Source organism: Polypterus senegalus, chromosome 11 (genome assembly GCF_016835505.1).
Source record: "Polypterus senegalus isolate Bchr_013 chromosome 11, ASM1683550v1, whole genome shotgun sequence".
NCBI lineage: Eukaryota > Metazoa > Chordata > Cladistia > Polypteriformes > Polypteridae > Polypterus > Polypterus senegalus.
Genome location: NC_053164.1, coordinates 15,166,083 through 15,181,934, shown reverse-complemented (window position 1 = coordinate 15,181,934; position 15,852 = coordinate 15,166,083). Strand labels below are relative to the sequence as shown.

At 43.1% G+C, this 15,852-nt stretch overlaps 1 protein-coding gene across 1 annotated transcript in view; it reads left to right on the top strand.

Moving 5' to 3' along the window:
• Nucleotides 1-6,496: 6,496 nt before the first annotated feature.
• The window catches only part of bmp16 (bone morphogenetic protein 16), a 77,252-nt gene continuing 67,896 nt past the window's right edge, over nt 6,497-15,852 (top strand). Inside the window, exon 1 of the mRNA XM_039768065.1 lies at nt 6,497-7,043. The gene's annotated coding sequence lies outside the window, so the exon portion shown is untranslated. The remainder of the gene's footprint in view (nt 7,044-15,852) is intronic.

The following is a 15,852-nucleotide window of genomic DNA, read 5'->3' as shown; positions in this document are numbered from 1 at the left end:
TAAAATCATATAAACTTGTCTCCGAAAGGAGACCACATGTTTTAACTCCTGCATTTTGCAGCCAAGGGGGATTAGCACTATATCAGACATAATCTGCCCATAACGTCTCAATTCCCTTAGTAAAATATCGTTTTTTAAGAAGGGTGGAACATTAGAGACAATAACTTTCTTCGCAGGCGCCGATAACGGCAGGACAGGAACTAATGCGCCATTTATAACAACCCCTTCTTCAACAAGTTTATTTACGAGGGACTCGTCGTTTAAAAAGACGACTACAGCCTTATTCATTCTGCTTGCTGATAGAACATTTTATAACCAACTATTTTCCCTACTCCCACCACACAAGCTTCAGCAGAAACCTGAGGGTCCACCAGGACCTTAGCGCCATGGCGGCGTGAAAGACTTTCAAACGCCTTTGAAAACAAACCAGGAGCCCGGCCTTTGGACACGGCCATGGCGATAACCGCCAAGGCCGCGTCTTAACAGTAAAAAAAAACTTATAAAAAAAACAATAACAACTCCAAAACAAATCTCAAAGAAAAGAAAAAAAAAACAAATAAGAGAAAAGAGAAAAAAAAATGAGGCTTACACAGAGACGTCGACGCCCGTCGGCTTCCACCGACTCAAACACGCCCACCCCAGACAGCACTAATCGAGCAACACACAGACAGCAAGAGATAGATAGATAGATAGATAGATAGATAGATAGATAGATAGATAGATAGATAGATAGATAGATAGATAGGAAAGGCACTATATAATAGATAGATAGATATGAAAGGCACTATATGATAGATAGATAGATAGATAGATAGATAGATAGATAGATAGATAGATAGATATGAAAGGCACTATATGATAGATAGATAGATAGATAGATAGATAGATAGATAGATAGGAAAGGCACTATATAATAGATAGATAGATAGATAGATAGATAGATAGATAGATAGATATATAGATAGGCAGATAGATAGATAGATAGATAGATAGATAGATAGGAAAGGCACTATATAATAGATAGATAGATAGGAAAGGCACTATATAATAGATAGATAGATAGATAGATAGATAGATAGATAGATAGACAGATAGATAGGAAAGGCACTATATGATAGATAGATAGATAGATAGATAGATAGATAGATAGATAGATAGATAGATAGGAAAGGCACTATATAATAGATAGATAGATAGATAGATAGATAGATATGATAGGCACTATATGATAGATAGATAGATAGATAGATAGATAGATAGATAGATAGATAGATATGAAAGGCACTATATGATAGATAGATAGATAGATAGATAGATAGATAGATAGATAGATAGATAGATAGATAGATAGATAGATAGATAGGAAAGGCACTATATAATAGATAGATAGATAGATAGATAGATAGATAGATAGATAGATAGATAGATAGATAGATAGATAGATAGATAGATAGATAGATAGGAAAGGCACTATATAATAGATAGATAGATAGATAGATAGATAGATAGATAGATAGATAGATAGATAGATAGATACTTTATTAATCCCAACGGGAAATTCACATAATCCAGCTGCAGTATACTGATACAAAAAGCAATATTAAATTAAATAGTAATAAAAATGCATGTAAAAGCAGACAATAACTTTGAGTAATGTTAGCATTTACTCCCCCGGGTGGAATTGAAGAGTCGCATAGTGTGGGGTCTCCTCAGTCTGTCAGTGGAGCTACTCCTCTGCCTGGAGATGATCTTGTTCAGTGGATTAGCTTCAGTGAACAGACAGTAACTTTGAGATTTTGGGCTGATTCAGTAAAATTAATGTAAAGTAAAGTTTTATCTGTATTTAAAGACAAGTAGCTCTCATCCATCCACACCTTTAATTCACTAACACAACTAATTAAAGACAACATTGGAGGAAGTTCATTTGGTCTAAAAGAAAGGTATAACTGGTTGTCATCTGCGTACGAGTGAAAATGAGCGTTATGTTGTCTAATGAGAGATCCCAGTACAAGCCTGTAATACTGTAGAACATTTACAAAACTGCAATAAAAACCACTTTTTTAATTTGCCTTTTTTATAGCTACATTTTAGTTCTCCTCCTAATAGATTATACTGTACATGCATATAATTATAATATTCTTCATGGATTTAAAGTCATTATTAATCTGTACTTTTCTTTTCTGTCTTTTCTGCGGTGGCTTTGTGTGCCACCACCAGCTGATCAAAGTCCTGAACAGCCACCTGAACCTGAAGCTCGAATGAAGGCAGAGGTGCCCCAGCTGTCCACAAGACCGACTGCATCGAATCCTCTGAGTTGAAGCCTGGAAACAGTGAGGAATGATTTACCCCTGCAGACAGTTTTCTATTTTTTTCTGTCCTTCCAGGCATCTGACCTTATCATTATACTCATTGTTGAGCACTTAGAAGATGATACTATAGATGTAAGGACTCTACCTTTCTATTAATTCTATATCTGTTTTATGTAAGCTTGCATTGATATACTTTTGTGTTATTTTTCTTCACTTTTATTCTGACCTAATGTAATGAGAAGTCAAGCAAAACGACACCTTTCATTGGCCATTACAATATGCGATTACAATACGCGAGCTTTCGACGGGGCGTCCAAGAGATGGTAGGATTCGGGAAGGAGCTTCTTTAGGGCACTGCCTCCCCAGAACGCTAGATGGCAGCACCTCTGGGTTTTACAGGTGCCCTGGATTCCCGCAGGTACTTTACCTGAGCCCTGTTGGGTACCGTAGGTGCCACCAGGGGGTGCTTCAAGGACTGAGGAGACATAGGCATGGTGTTTCCGCCTTACCATGTGGCCAGAAGAGTAGAAGCACTTCCGGGTTGCCCCGACATAAAAGAAGTTGCCGACCTGACAGAGGTGAGTCACAGTTGGGTGGAAGGTGGACGAGACTTGCTGGGAGGAGCAGAGGAGGCAGTGGCCAAGAAAGAGAAAGAATAATTGTGTACTTTGCCATTCATATACTTGTAGCTGTGGTGGTGGGAAACACTCTTGTGAAGCGTTTTCCACAGAACAAAAAAAAACTCTTTGTACTTTTAATTTGTGCCCTGTGTCTGTTGTGTTGGGTTTGGGGAGTTTGGAGTGCCCCCTTCTGTCCATAGATGGCAACAGAATACTACAAATGGTAGCCTGTTCGACCTGTTTGTAAGTCAGCAGTGTGGTTCTGTTTCTACCGTGAACAACACCTGTAAAGTTGCAGAAATCTCTTACAGGGTGGCAGGCTGGTTAGTACTGCTGTCCCACAACTCCATTGTCTCAGTTCATATCTGATGTGAGGTTCGTCTCTGGGTTCATCACAGGTTTTCAGATCTTCCTAACACATCCCTGAGAAATGCATGTTATGGTAAAGAGTGTGGATGCTTGTCCTAAATTGGCTTATCCAAGGGTCATTCTCGCTTTGCCCCATTCCCAGGCAAACAAAATGACACTGGGCCAGTGCAGGCCAAAATGTGGGCAAACATATTGGCCCCATGCGGACAGCCAACAAATGCGCAATTGAGATTTGCAAATGAAGGGCAACACTGGCCCCAAGACAATGGCCGAGTGAGGGCAAACAGGAAGGGAGCCCAAATTTGGTCACGGACTTGAAAAAATGTCCATACTCAGTACATTCTCTGCACCCGCTTATCCAGAGTAGGGTTGCTTGGCACCTGGCGCCTGTCCCAGCAGGCAATGGGCACAGGCAGAAACAAACCCTGGGTAAACACACTCACTTACCCACTCACACACAGTATATGGGGACTCCAGCCCCAGTCCACCTAACCTGTGTGACTTTGAACTGTGGGATTTAACCAGAAAACCTGGAGGGACATCAACATGGACACGGGGAAAACATGCAAACTCTGCAAAAGCTTTAAACAATTTATTCTTACAAAACCCAAAATACCTTTTGTATTTAATGGTACTAGTCCAGATATTTTCTTTAATTTTTTGTGGTTTTACAACCCTGAAAATGAAAATATTATCAAGAAAACATCAAAAATTGCCAGTTTAAAATCGATATTTTTTTGAAGTTCTTAAAATTATTTATTCTGTTACAGTCAAAATCTAAAACCCACTAATAATACACATTCAGTATTTCACTTTCTCTGTGACAACATTAAAAAGTGGGACACGGTGGGGTACCGATGACATCAGCCAAGCATTACCAAGCCATCACTGGGCCATCAGGGACTTACTGTGCTGCTGCGGCCAGCCATTTTGAGCCACTAGTGAAACTCTGTTTAGGGGATCCTTGTAGCAGCCCCCCAAACTGGGCCAATGAGGTGTTTAATTTGGCTTTCCAAGCCCACACTGTCCACGGTCTGCTGACAGAGTCAACTGAGTGTACGTTTGCCGGACGTTTCCTGCTATTGATTTATCCATTATGGGCCAGTAGGTGGGGGGATTGGGGGCACCCTGTAGCAACTCCCTATACTGGGCCAGAGTGGTACTGAATTGGGTTTACCCCAGCCCACACTGCCCATGGTGGGCACTACTTTGTGCATGTTTGCTGCAGCCTCTTGTGGCAGACCCCACTTTGGGGCAGCGTGGCATTTAATTGAGTTTTCCACACACACACACTGCCCATGGTCTACCCACAAGGGGGCCGCTGTGTGCAGATTTGCTGGGAAACCATCACTGGGCCAATCTGGGGCTTACTGAAGGTTCACTGCCATTGATTAACCCATTTTCGTCCTTAAGAGAACTTTGCTAAAGGACCCCCACATTTGGGCCAGTACAATATTTCATTACATTTTCCATGCCCATACTGCCCATGGTCTTCCTACAAGGGGCTGCCTTGTACATGATTGCTGTAAACCATTACTGGGGCAATAAAGTTGCTTACTGAACTGCCAGCAATTGAGCAGCTGTGGACCACTAGGGAAACCTTGCCACCTTGTAGCAGTTGGGCCAGTGTGGCATTTAATTGACTTTTTCTCAACCCAAACTTACCATGGTCTGCCCAAAAGGGGGCAACGGTGTGCATGTTTGCTGCAGCCCCTTATAGTAGCCCCCACATTAGGCCAGTGTGGTATTTAATTGGGTTTTCCCAAACCCAGAATGCCAATGGTCTGCTCACAGGGGGCCACAATGTGCATGTTTGCTGCAGCACCATGGGCCAATGTGGCATTTGATTAAGTTTCCCATGCCCACATAGCCCACAGGGGGCTGTTGTTTGCACGTTTGCTGTGAAACCATAGCTTAATGTGGTTGCTTACTGAACTTGTGCTGCCAACAATTAACCAATTTAACGCCCACATTGGGCCAGTGTGGTATTTAATTTGGGTTTTCCCAAACCCAGACTGCCCATGGTCTGCCCACAGGAGGCCACAGTGTATATGTTTGCTGCAGCCCCTTATAGTAGCCCCCACATTGGGCCAATGTGGTATTTAAGCCGACATTGCTTATGGTCAGCCGACAAGGGGCCAGTATGTACATGTTCACTGTGGCCCCCTGTAGTAACCCCCACGTTGAGCCAGTGTGGTATTTAATTTAATTTTCCCAAACCCAGACTACCCATGGTCTGCCCCCAGTGGGGCACTGTGTGCAAGTTTGCTGAAGCCCACTTGCACTAACCCCCACATTGGGCCAGTGTGGTATTTCATTGGGATTTCTATGTCCACTCTGCTCATGGTCAGCCCACAGGGGGCCAAGTGTGAACATGTTCACTGTGGCCCCTTGTAGTAGCCCCCAAATTGAGGTAGTGTAGTGTTTAACTGGGTTTTAACAAGCTAATGATGCCCATGGTCTGCCCACATTGGGTGGGCACTGTGTGCATATTCACCACGGCCCCTTGTAGCCACCCCCCACATTGGGCCAGTGTGGTATTTCATTGGGCGGCACAGTGGCACAGCGGTAGCACTGCTGCCTTGCAGTTAGGAGACCTGGGTTCGCTTCCTGGGTCCCCCCTGCATGGAGTTTGCATGTTCTCCCTGTGTCTGCGTGGGTTTCTTCCCAAAGTCCAAAGACATGCAGATTAGGTGCATTGGGGGTCCTAAATTGTCCCTGGTGTGTGTGTGTGTCTGTGCCCTGTGGTGGGCTGGCGCCCTGCCTGGGGTTTGTTTCCTGCCTTGCGCCATGTGTTGGCTGGGATTGGCACCAGCAGACCCCCGTGACCCTGTAGTTAGGATATAGCGAGTTGGATAATGGATGGATGGATGGATTTCTATGGCCACACTGCCCGTGGTCGGCCCACAGGGGGGCCACTCAGCGCTTGTTTGCTGGGTTGCCTGTTTGGTCCCCTGTGATTGTTTGAGTTGGATTAGGCAGATTTAGATAACAGATAAATAGAAGGATTTGTGTTGTTATTATAACCGTATCTACGGGGCGCACAACGCCAATAAGATGACAGCACTGCACTCACAGAGGAAGCAGTGGGATTTATCCGTAAACTCAGCTCCTTAGCCACAGGTCGGACAGAACACACGTTCCCGGCAGTGCTGTTTTTTTCTCTCTCTCTCTCTCTCTTATTCTCATTTTCATTTTTTCCACCACTTAACATCTGCTTATTGTTTACTGGCTGGTCCAGGTCGCTGCACTTGGCGAATATGACCCTTGGGTCCGAGCCTGGAATGGGCGGCTGCGCTTCAGCGGGGAGGTGTGTCTGCCGGACTGATTAAGCCACACCGAGCCAAGCAGCGGGGAGATTGGCGTTGTCTCCTGCCCGCTGTCGTGCCTCCACAGTGAAATCAGTAACACGATCGGGAAGGTCCTGAAAGGCAGGAAAGTCAATCAAGGGTGCATCAGAAGTGGAGGCAGAGGGAGGGAGAGACTGAGAAAGAGAAAGCGCATCTGTCAGCCCGCGGACGGGACCGGAGCAACAAGAAGTGAAACACACAAAAAAATCAAAATCAGAAAAGTCACTTCAATGAAGGGCACTCGCGCCCCACCAGAAAGAAGAAGAAAGCGTGGGAGGGAGTGAAAGAGGACGAGCCGAGACCACCGCACCAGGACCACAGAACAGGACGAATCTTTTAACTCTGGAGCTGAAAGTCAAACCATGGACTCTGCGCAACAGCAGCACTCTCTGGCAGTGAGTACTCGGGGATTCTTTTTCATTACTTTCACCTGAGAATGCCTTAGAAGACAGTGCATTATAAGAGAAGGGTCGGCATAGCCGGGGGGCTTCTTTTAATGTAAAACGCAAGTTCGCAGAGACGGACGCGCCTGTGTGCGCCTGGACAGGTCCGCTCCGCTGTGTCACTAACAATGACGGCTTGGCTCCTACATGGCACTTTACTGGGTTGTATGATTTCCTAGTAGAAGCTTTTCTTGGCAACGAACCTTTTCATTATGGGATGGGTTCTTTGCATATGAAAATTGTTCTTTAGGCTTTTAGTACTATAGGGTGACGTACCCTGTTAGCCATAATGGAAGCAATGAGAAGTGAAGCAAAATTACACCTTGCATTGGTTAACTGAACGGATTTCAATATGCAAGCTTACGAGGCTTCTCAGGCCCCTTCCTTTAGGCTTTTTATTAATATGTGGGCACATGTATAGTAGACAACCTCGCAGGAACTAACAGATCAAGAAAATGTGAAGCTAGCCAGCTGAATCTGTTATCAACCTACGGGTCCTGTTATGGATCTAAATAACTTAAAGGTCTTTGTGGACCCTCTCTGTGATTTGGTGCCTGGGGGAACAACAACAACAACAAAATGGTGCTCCTAACACTGCAAAAAATATTGTTAAATTTACAGTAAAGTAAAGGCAGCTGTCCTTGACAGAATTTTCCCATAAAAAATAAGGCAACAATATTTTTAGGTCTGAGGTATAACTTTGTAGTAAATAACTGTTTTTTTTTTAAACACATTCCAATAAAAGAGAACATTTAACCATAACCTGATATCCATGCACTGTAATAGATATGCCAATTACTGTAAAATGGTGATAATATTTTTAGGTCTACGGTAAACTTAAAAAAAAAGTCGTATTTACAGTAAAAAGCTGGCAGCTGTGGTTGCCAGAATTTTACAGTAAAAAATAAAGCAACGATATTTTTAGGTCTGCGGTATAACTTTGTAGTAAATAACTGTTTTTTCTTTACAACACATTCCAACAGAAGGGAATCCTTTCACAGGATTCATCACATCCCGGTCATTGCCTCTTCCAGCTTTTGCCATCGGGCAAGAAATAAAGAGCAATGAAAACCAGGACAGACCGCCTTAACACCAGCTTTGATCCAAAAGCAATCATCGCCCTGAACTCCGAATAAAACTGCTTTGTATCATTCTCCCAATGTGCAATATAGACCTTACGTCAACCAGTGCAATTTGTACATTTAACAAGTGCAATCTGTATAATTTGTAAAGTACTTTTAATACTATTCGCTTTGTTATTATTTTCTCTCTTCTTGTCTTTTTAACTCTTATGCCTCACACTGAGTCGACTGCACCTTCAATTTCATTGTTCCTTTGTAATAGTGACAATGACAATAAAGACCTATCTATCTATCTATCTATCTATCTATCTATCTATCTATCTATCTATCTATCTATCTATCTATCTATCTATTATATAGTGCCTTTCCTATCTATCTATCTATCTATCTATCTATCTATCTATCTATCTATCTATCTATCTATTATATAGTGCCTTTCCTATCTATCTATCTATCTATCTATCTATCTATCTATCTATCTATCTATCTATCTATCTATCTATCTATCTATCTATCTATCTATCTATCTATCTATCTACATTTAACCATAACCTGATGCCCATGCACTGTAATAAATAAGCCAATCAATAAACCATTAGAAAATACAATTAGGATCAAACACCAGTAGACAGTTTACATCCATAAAGTAACAACAATCGATCCCAAACATGTTGTATTATTTAATTACATACTTTGAAAATAATTCAGTGTTTAAGAAAGTTATGGCACATTGTCTGGTGGAGAAGTAAAGCTTGCTTAAGTGGTGTATGGTGTCCTACAGGTGTGCCAGCTTATCAAATACAACCCAACATCAATTAGCTTCCGTAACCTCAAGAAAACCTTCAGCACGTATGCAAAAAATAAGTCTGTTAACTTTGTTAATCCATTTTTACTGTTTAAAGCTATGCAGTTCACCAGGATCAATATGGTTAAAGAGGGTATGCCCTTATGCAAATATCGTAACATCGGCATTCCCGACACAGCGCTTCACCATTTTACGTTTTACAGTTGTGTTATTCTACTCCACCTGATCTAGTGTGGTGCTGAGGTGTCACCCGTTGCATGGCTGCACTTGGGTCTTAATCTGGATCCTGAGTTGGTTTGTCATATTGTGGGTGAGGCAATGCACTGTATCAGCATCTGCTCCTAACCTCCTCCTCCTCCTATGTATATTGTGATAATGGACCTACTTTTTGTGGTGTACACGTACTGTTAACCATTAGATAGATAGATAGATAGATAGATAGATAGATAGATAGATAGATAGATAGATAGATAGATAGATAGATAGATAGATAGATAGATGTGAAAGGCACTATATAATAGATAGATAGATAGATAGATAGATACTTTTTTAATCCCAAGGGGAAATTCCCATACTCCAGCAGCATACTGATAAAGAACAATATTAAATTAAAGAGTGATAACAATGAAGGTATAACAGACAATAAGTTTGTATAATGTTAACGTTTACCACAAAGGGTGGAATTGAAGAGTCGCATAGTGTGGGGTCTCCTCAGTCTGTCTCTGAAGCTGCTCCTCTGTTTGGAGATGATCCTGTTCAGTGGATGCAGTGGATTCTCCATGATTGGCAGCAGTCTGCTCAGTGCCCGTCGCTCTGCCACAGATGTCAAACCGTCCCGCTCCACGCCTACAATAGAGCCTGCCTTCCTCACCATTATGTGTGTGTATGCACGTTGATATAATTTCTCTTGGTAATACTACAACTTACAATAAAAAGAAAAAACACACAGAAGCGGTTATCACACAGCGTTTCTCCATTTTATATAAGGTAGAAAGTTGTAAGACACAACAAGTTGTTTACCATCGCTATTTAAGTTTTACATTGTCAAATTAACAGCGATTTTTTCAGTGTAACTGTAATGTATCAGTAAACGGTACTTAGCATTTTGAAGGAAGAAAAATATAGATTTTACAGAACTTGGCTGTAAAAAACAATGAAATGTATTGTTTAAGATATACAAATAATTTTCAGAAAAGGTATTTTACTTTCACCATTTACAGCATTTTTTACTGTTAAATTTACTGACACTTTTTTTCTAGCACATGGCATCACTCTGGCACCTTTGATATTTTTAAGAGTCAGTCACTCATTATCCAACCCTCTATATCCTAACACAGGGTCACGGGGGTCTGCTGGAGCCCATCCCAGCCAACACAGGGCACAAGGCAGGAAACAAATTCCTGGCAGGGCGACCGCCCTCCAGGCATGAACACACACTTGGGTCAATTTAGGACCACCAATGCACCTAACCTGCACGTCTTTGGGAGGAAACCCACGCAGACAACATGCAGACTCCACACAGGGAGGACCCAAGAAGCGAACCCGGGTCTCCTTATTGTGAGGCAGAAGCGCTACCCACTGCCCCACTGCGCCACTGTGCCACCCCTATTTTTAAGAGTGCAGGCACTGATAGTTTGTTGCTCGCCTCTTTGTTTCTGAGACTCTCCTTCAGCTTCTTCTCTTTTCTTGCACAATGGTAAACACTTGAGCGCCAGTCCTCTCATTGTCTGTGCGGAGGTCCGCATGGTCGGTCTTCTCATCTTCATGTGATGTTCTGCCAAGATCCAAAAGGTGATGCACCTGTTAGGCCACCTGGCAAATCTAAACTGGTCATTTATGAGTGAATGTAAGATGGGTTTGGCTGCCAACTTGGTTATAGCTGGAGATAATGGGGAGACATGGATTAATGCCCATGCAGCCATAGATCTTCCTTACCCAGTTATCGGTGCCACTCTTAAAAATGGCATTTTAAGGTTCTTAACTGGGTTGTGTGGTTCCTTGTAGAGCCTATGGCTTGACCAAGCACCATTTCATTCTGGTGTGGGTTCTTTGTGCTTTAAAAAAATTCCAAATATGTAGATAAAGCCGAAATCTTTAATGTGTGGTCGGCTACCTATCAGGACATATGCGGCAAGAGGCCTTTCAAAGTCATGAGCTATTTGGTGTGGCTGTTTACTGTATGGGGTCTGTGAGAGATCCAACCAAGTAAAGGGTCTTTCTGGATCCTTCATGTGGACGGGTCGTTTGGGAACCCAAAATGGTTCTCCTGTGGCATCGCTCTGAAGAAACCCACTCTGGCACCTTCATTTTTAAGAGGCGATTGCACAAGCAGATCTACTATGACACTAGGGAAGCTTGAACTTCAGGGCCCCTCATCCCAGAGAGGACCCAGAAAGCGATTCTAACTTTCATTTCTCCATAACTCAAAAAAAAATAATAGGCCTAGGAAATTTTTATTTGCACCATTGTCTTGAACATGTGAGATAACCCAGCACATCCATTTTAATCAAATTCTGAGATGTAGTCATTAAATTGTTGAAACTCTCTGGTGGAACGATGCCGTTGATGAGATAACAGAGCCTACTCAGACTTTGGGCCCCCACTATAACATTTGATGTTTCTGAGCCCCAAAAATGGTCCACTACTGAGCATAAGGACATAAAGCAGGAATAATCCCTGGACAAGATGCCAGTCCACACACAGGGAAGACTAAGCGCCACCAGTTCACCCAACCTATGCACAGGGGGAGAACATGCAAACTCCTCACAGGCAGCACCTGAGATGTGAAACTTCCTTCTCCTTGTTGAGAGGCAGCAGCGCCACCTATGGGTTACTATGTTACTGCAAAACACCCGATTAGTCTGTGAGTAGCGTCAATTGCACTGTTGTAGGTGCACATGCCTGTTTTATTTACAGCGTAAACCAAATTCTTGATGCTGAGGAGCTGCGGGCATTCAGGGCTGCTGTTTTACGGCAGTAATTGATTCGGGTTCACCACCCAGCCGAGCCCCTGTCTGTGTGGAGTTTGCCCCTTGTCATATCTGCATGGGTTTTAATACAAGCCTATATAAGTACAGTGTGTTAACCCGGTGCCCCGGCACGATGGTGCCACAATCTGCATGGAGTTTGTTTGCTCTCCTCGTGCCGCTGTGTCCTCCGACATACAGGTTATGACGACTGGCGACTATAAATTAACAGGATAGGACTCAGACGGAGATGGACATGTTGGCCTTTTCAGGACGGAACAGACTCGGCTTCAGTTGATTTAGTGACTGATCATAGAAAGCAATAAGAGACGAGAATCTCAGGACAGCTGATGGATAACTGATAGCTGATCGATATCGTCACGGGTGTGTTATATAATTGACCTGATAATCCTATACTGTGACGTTAAATCCATAAAGAAAGAGAATATTGAATGACAGGATGATTATTTATTAACGAGTCTTACTAGGCTTTACAGCTTGTGCACACGTGTGTGTGACTTTATAAATCATTTTTATTAGTACTGAAATTAATTTAAAATAAATACAGTAGGAGCCACAATCTTGAATTTGTACTCTCCAAATAAACCGACAATCAAATATAAATCAATAAATGACCACTGAGGGTCACCAATTAAATCATCACTTTGGCTTGCAGTCATTTGTCCCTCTGGTGAGACGCCGTTTGAGCGCTAAGCTTAGTGTCTGTCTGTCTGTAACACGTTCTGGCTGAACAGACAGAAGGTTACGAACAGGAGAGGCTGTTTAAAAGTGAGCTGGTTTGAACATCGATGGATGGATGCAGGGCCGTCTTAATGCATGGGCACACTGGACAGTTGCCCAGGGGTCCCATGCTTATCTGTGTCTGTTGTGACTTGCTGAGTGGTTGTGTAAGTAGGGGTCCCAGTGCACTGCTATGCCTGCGGGCCTATAATGCTGTTAGGACAGCCCTGGATGGATGGATGGATAGATAAATGGAGATTGTTCTGCTGATTGGAGAAATTAGGCAGGTATTGGTGATCTTTGCTGGGCTGAAAGGCCTGCTCTCGTCAATATGTGCCTAATGTTCTAACATACATCATGATCCTTCCATTTATTTTCTTGATAGAAAGACATGGCCTAGGATGGGATAACAGAATATCAGAGGGCATTTACTTCTTCTTCTTCTTCTTATTATTATTATTATTAACCTAGACACCATGGAATAAGTGACCAAATAGTGTGGTAGACAGAAGAACTTTAGAGACCTTCAGAACATGACTTGATGTTGTTTTAGAAGTAGGTGGATAGGCCTGGCAAGCTTTTTGGCGCTTTTCCACTACATAGTACGGCACGACACGGTTCAGTTCAGCTCACTTTTGGGGGATTTTCCACTGGGAGCAGTACCTGGTACCTGGTCCTTTTTTTAGTACCACCTCAGCCGAGGTTCCAAGCGCGCCAAACCGTTACCAAAACGTGACGTATAAACTCTGCTGGTCACTGATTGGCCGGAGAAAATCGTCATTACTGCGTCACTGAACTTGCGACACAAGACACAACAGACCCGCTAGATTTTTAGCACAGCCAGCGAAGGTTCGGACGCACCATTTTGTTTTAACCAAAAATGGCTGTTTCGTGGTCTATTGAGGAAGTACAGACGTTCCTCTCGTTGGTAGCCAAGGAGCAGATCCAGCGAGAGCTGGATGGGGCGACGCGGAATGAAAAAGTTTTTCAGGAGGTCGGCGCAACTATAACGACACGTGAATAATCCCGCCCACTCTAAAGCGGTACTAAACTGCAGTCGAACGCAAACCGAGCCGAACCGAGCCGAACCGAGCCGAACCAAGGTGAGCTGTACTGAACCGTGCTGTGCCGTACTATGCAGTGGAAAAGCGCCATTATTGGGCTCAATGGCCTGTTCTCATCTTAATTGTTTTAATGCTCTTCTTCTTCTTAAAATGTTCTGCAAACTCACATAATTCAATTTAGTACCATGGGGTTTATTATTATTCATTTTTGACCCTTCATCTTCCAACTCTGTTTTATCCAGCATGATTTGCAAAGTAGGAGGCAGCTTTGCATGAGATGTCAGTTTTATCTGAGCATGCTTAGACAAACATCTATGCCTATCAGTGCCGACCTGATTTCTTTGTTTGTGAGATGGGGCAGGGAACAGGAGCATCCATAGTGTGCAATGAGAGGACATGCCAGGCGAACTGTGGGTCAGCACTAACCAGTGGGCCTATAATAATAATAACAATAATAATAATAATAATAATAATAATAATAATAATAATAATAATAATAATAATAATAATTGCTCAGATTGTTTTTGTCATTTGGGATTGTGACATCGATAAAGACACACGACTGGCTCTTTTTATCGTGGAACACAATATGACGGTATGACGGTACAGTCTGTGGGAATGGTCTTGTCCCACATGATGGCACAGTCTCCAGTTTTAACAACCATGTCTGGTTTATGCTCGTAACACTTGCCAGTCGTCGGAACACCCAGCTGTGCCCAGTGCAGGTACATATAATGACCTTGTTGTGACAGTTAAGATATTCCTTCAGGTCCACTACACTGCATCCGGACACAATGTGGCTGTTGGTCTCCTCAGCATCACCACACAGACGGTATTTGCTGTTGACTGGTGTGCCAAACATATACTGTTGGTGGTGCCGGATGTTCAAGGCCTGATCTTGAGTGGTAGCCATGTGGCTTTCGGTTCCCCCCATGAGACCTGCACTTGAAGAAGTGGTCATACAGTGGCCTCTCCTTGTAGTGCTGCTGCATTCTCACCTCCATGTTCTTGGATATCAGTAACTGCTTGCGTTTCTCGCTGCCAGCCTTAGTCATCCTGGGCAAACGCTACCCTTTAACTCTTCACGATAGACTTGAGCTCATAAAGAACATGGTGGTGTTCGAGCAGCAGTCATAGTAGCCTTGCACTGGTCCACTCAGGGTACTTATACATCCATCCATTTTCCAACCCGCTGAATTCGAACACAGGGGTCTGCTGGAGCCAATCCCAGCCAACACAGGGCACAAGGCAGGAACCAATCCTGGGCAAGGTGCCAACCCACTGCAGGACACACACCAGGGCCAATTTAGAATCGCCAATCCACCTAACCTGCATGTCTTTGGACTGTAAGAGGAAACCCACGCAGACACGGGGAGAACATGCAAACCCCACACAGGGAGGACCCAAGAAGCGAACCCGGGTCTCCTAACTGCGAGGCAGCAGCGCTACCACTGCGCCACCGTGCCGCCCAGTACTTACACAGGCTATTATTATTATTATTATTATTATTGAATTGGTGTTGTTAAACTGGGCAGAGTGTGCTTGTGTCTCTTCACCCTGTCATATACTGGTGGTCTGTCCATGCATTGTTCGTGCCTTGTGCACTCTGATTGCTGGGATTGGCTCCAGCTTCCTCACAACCCTTTCCCGGGATAAGCAAGATAAGAAGATAGATGGACAGATGGATATTATTATTATTACTATTGTATGTCATTACAACATAATTTACTGTATCCGGCAATCTTTTTAGATTTGAATGATTTCCTGTGCCAGTTCAATTAATTAGCAGTTTGGCAGACAAAAGACTCTTCTTCTTCTTCTTCTTATTCTTACTCTTATTCTCCTTTTGGTTCTTCTCATTAGTAGCAGTATTGATGTTCTTCTTCATCACTCTCTTTCACTTAGTTAATATTTTTCAGTGTCTCGCAGTGACCGGTGAGACTAAATTGGATTAATGAGATTAAATAATGGTTGGAGGGATTAAGCACCTTGAGTGACTTGAGCATGGGAAAGGTGCTATATAAATTGAATTTATTATTATTATTATGATGATGATTATTGTTGTTGTTGTTCTTTGTGTCCGCAGTTCAGAGTTAGCCATGC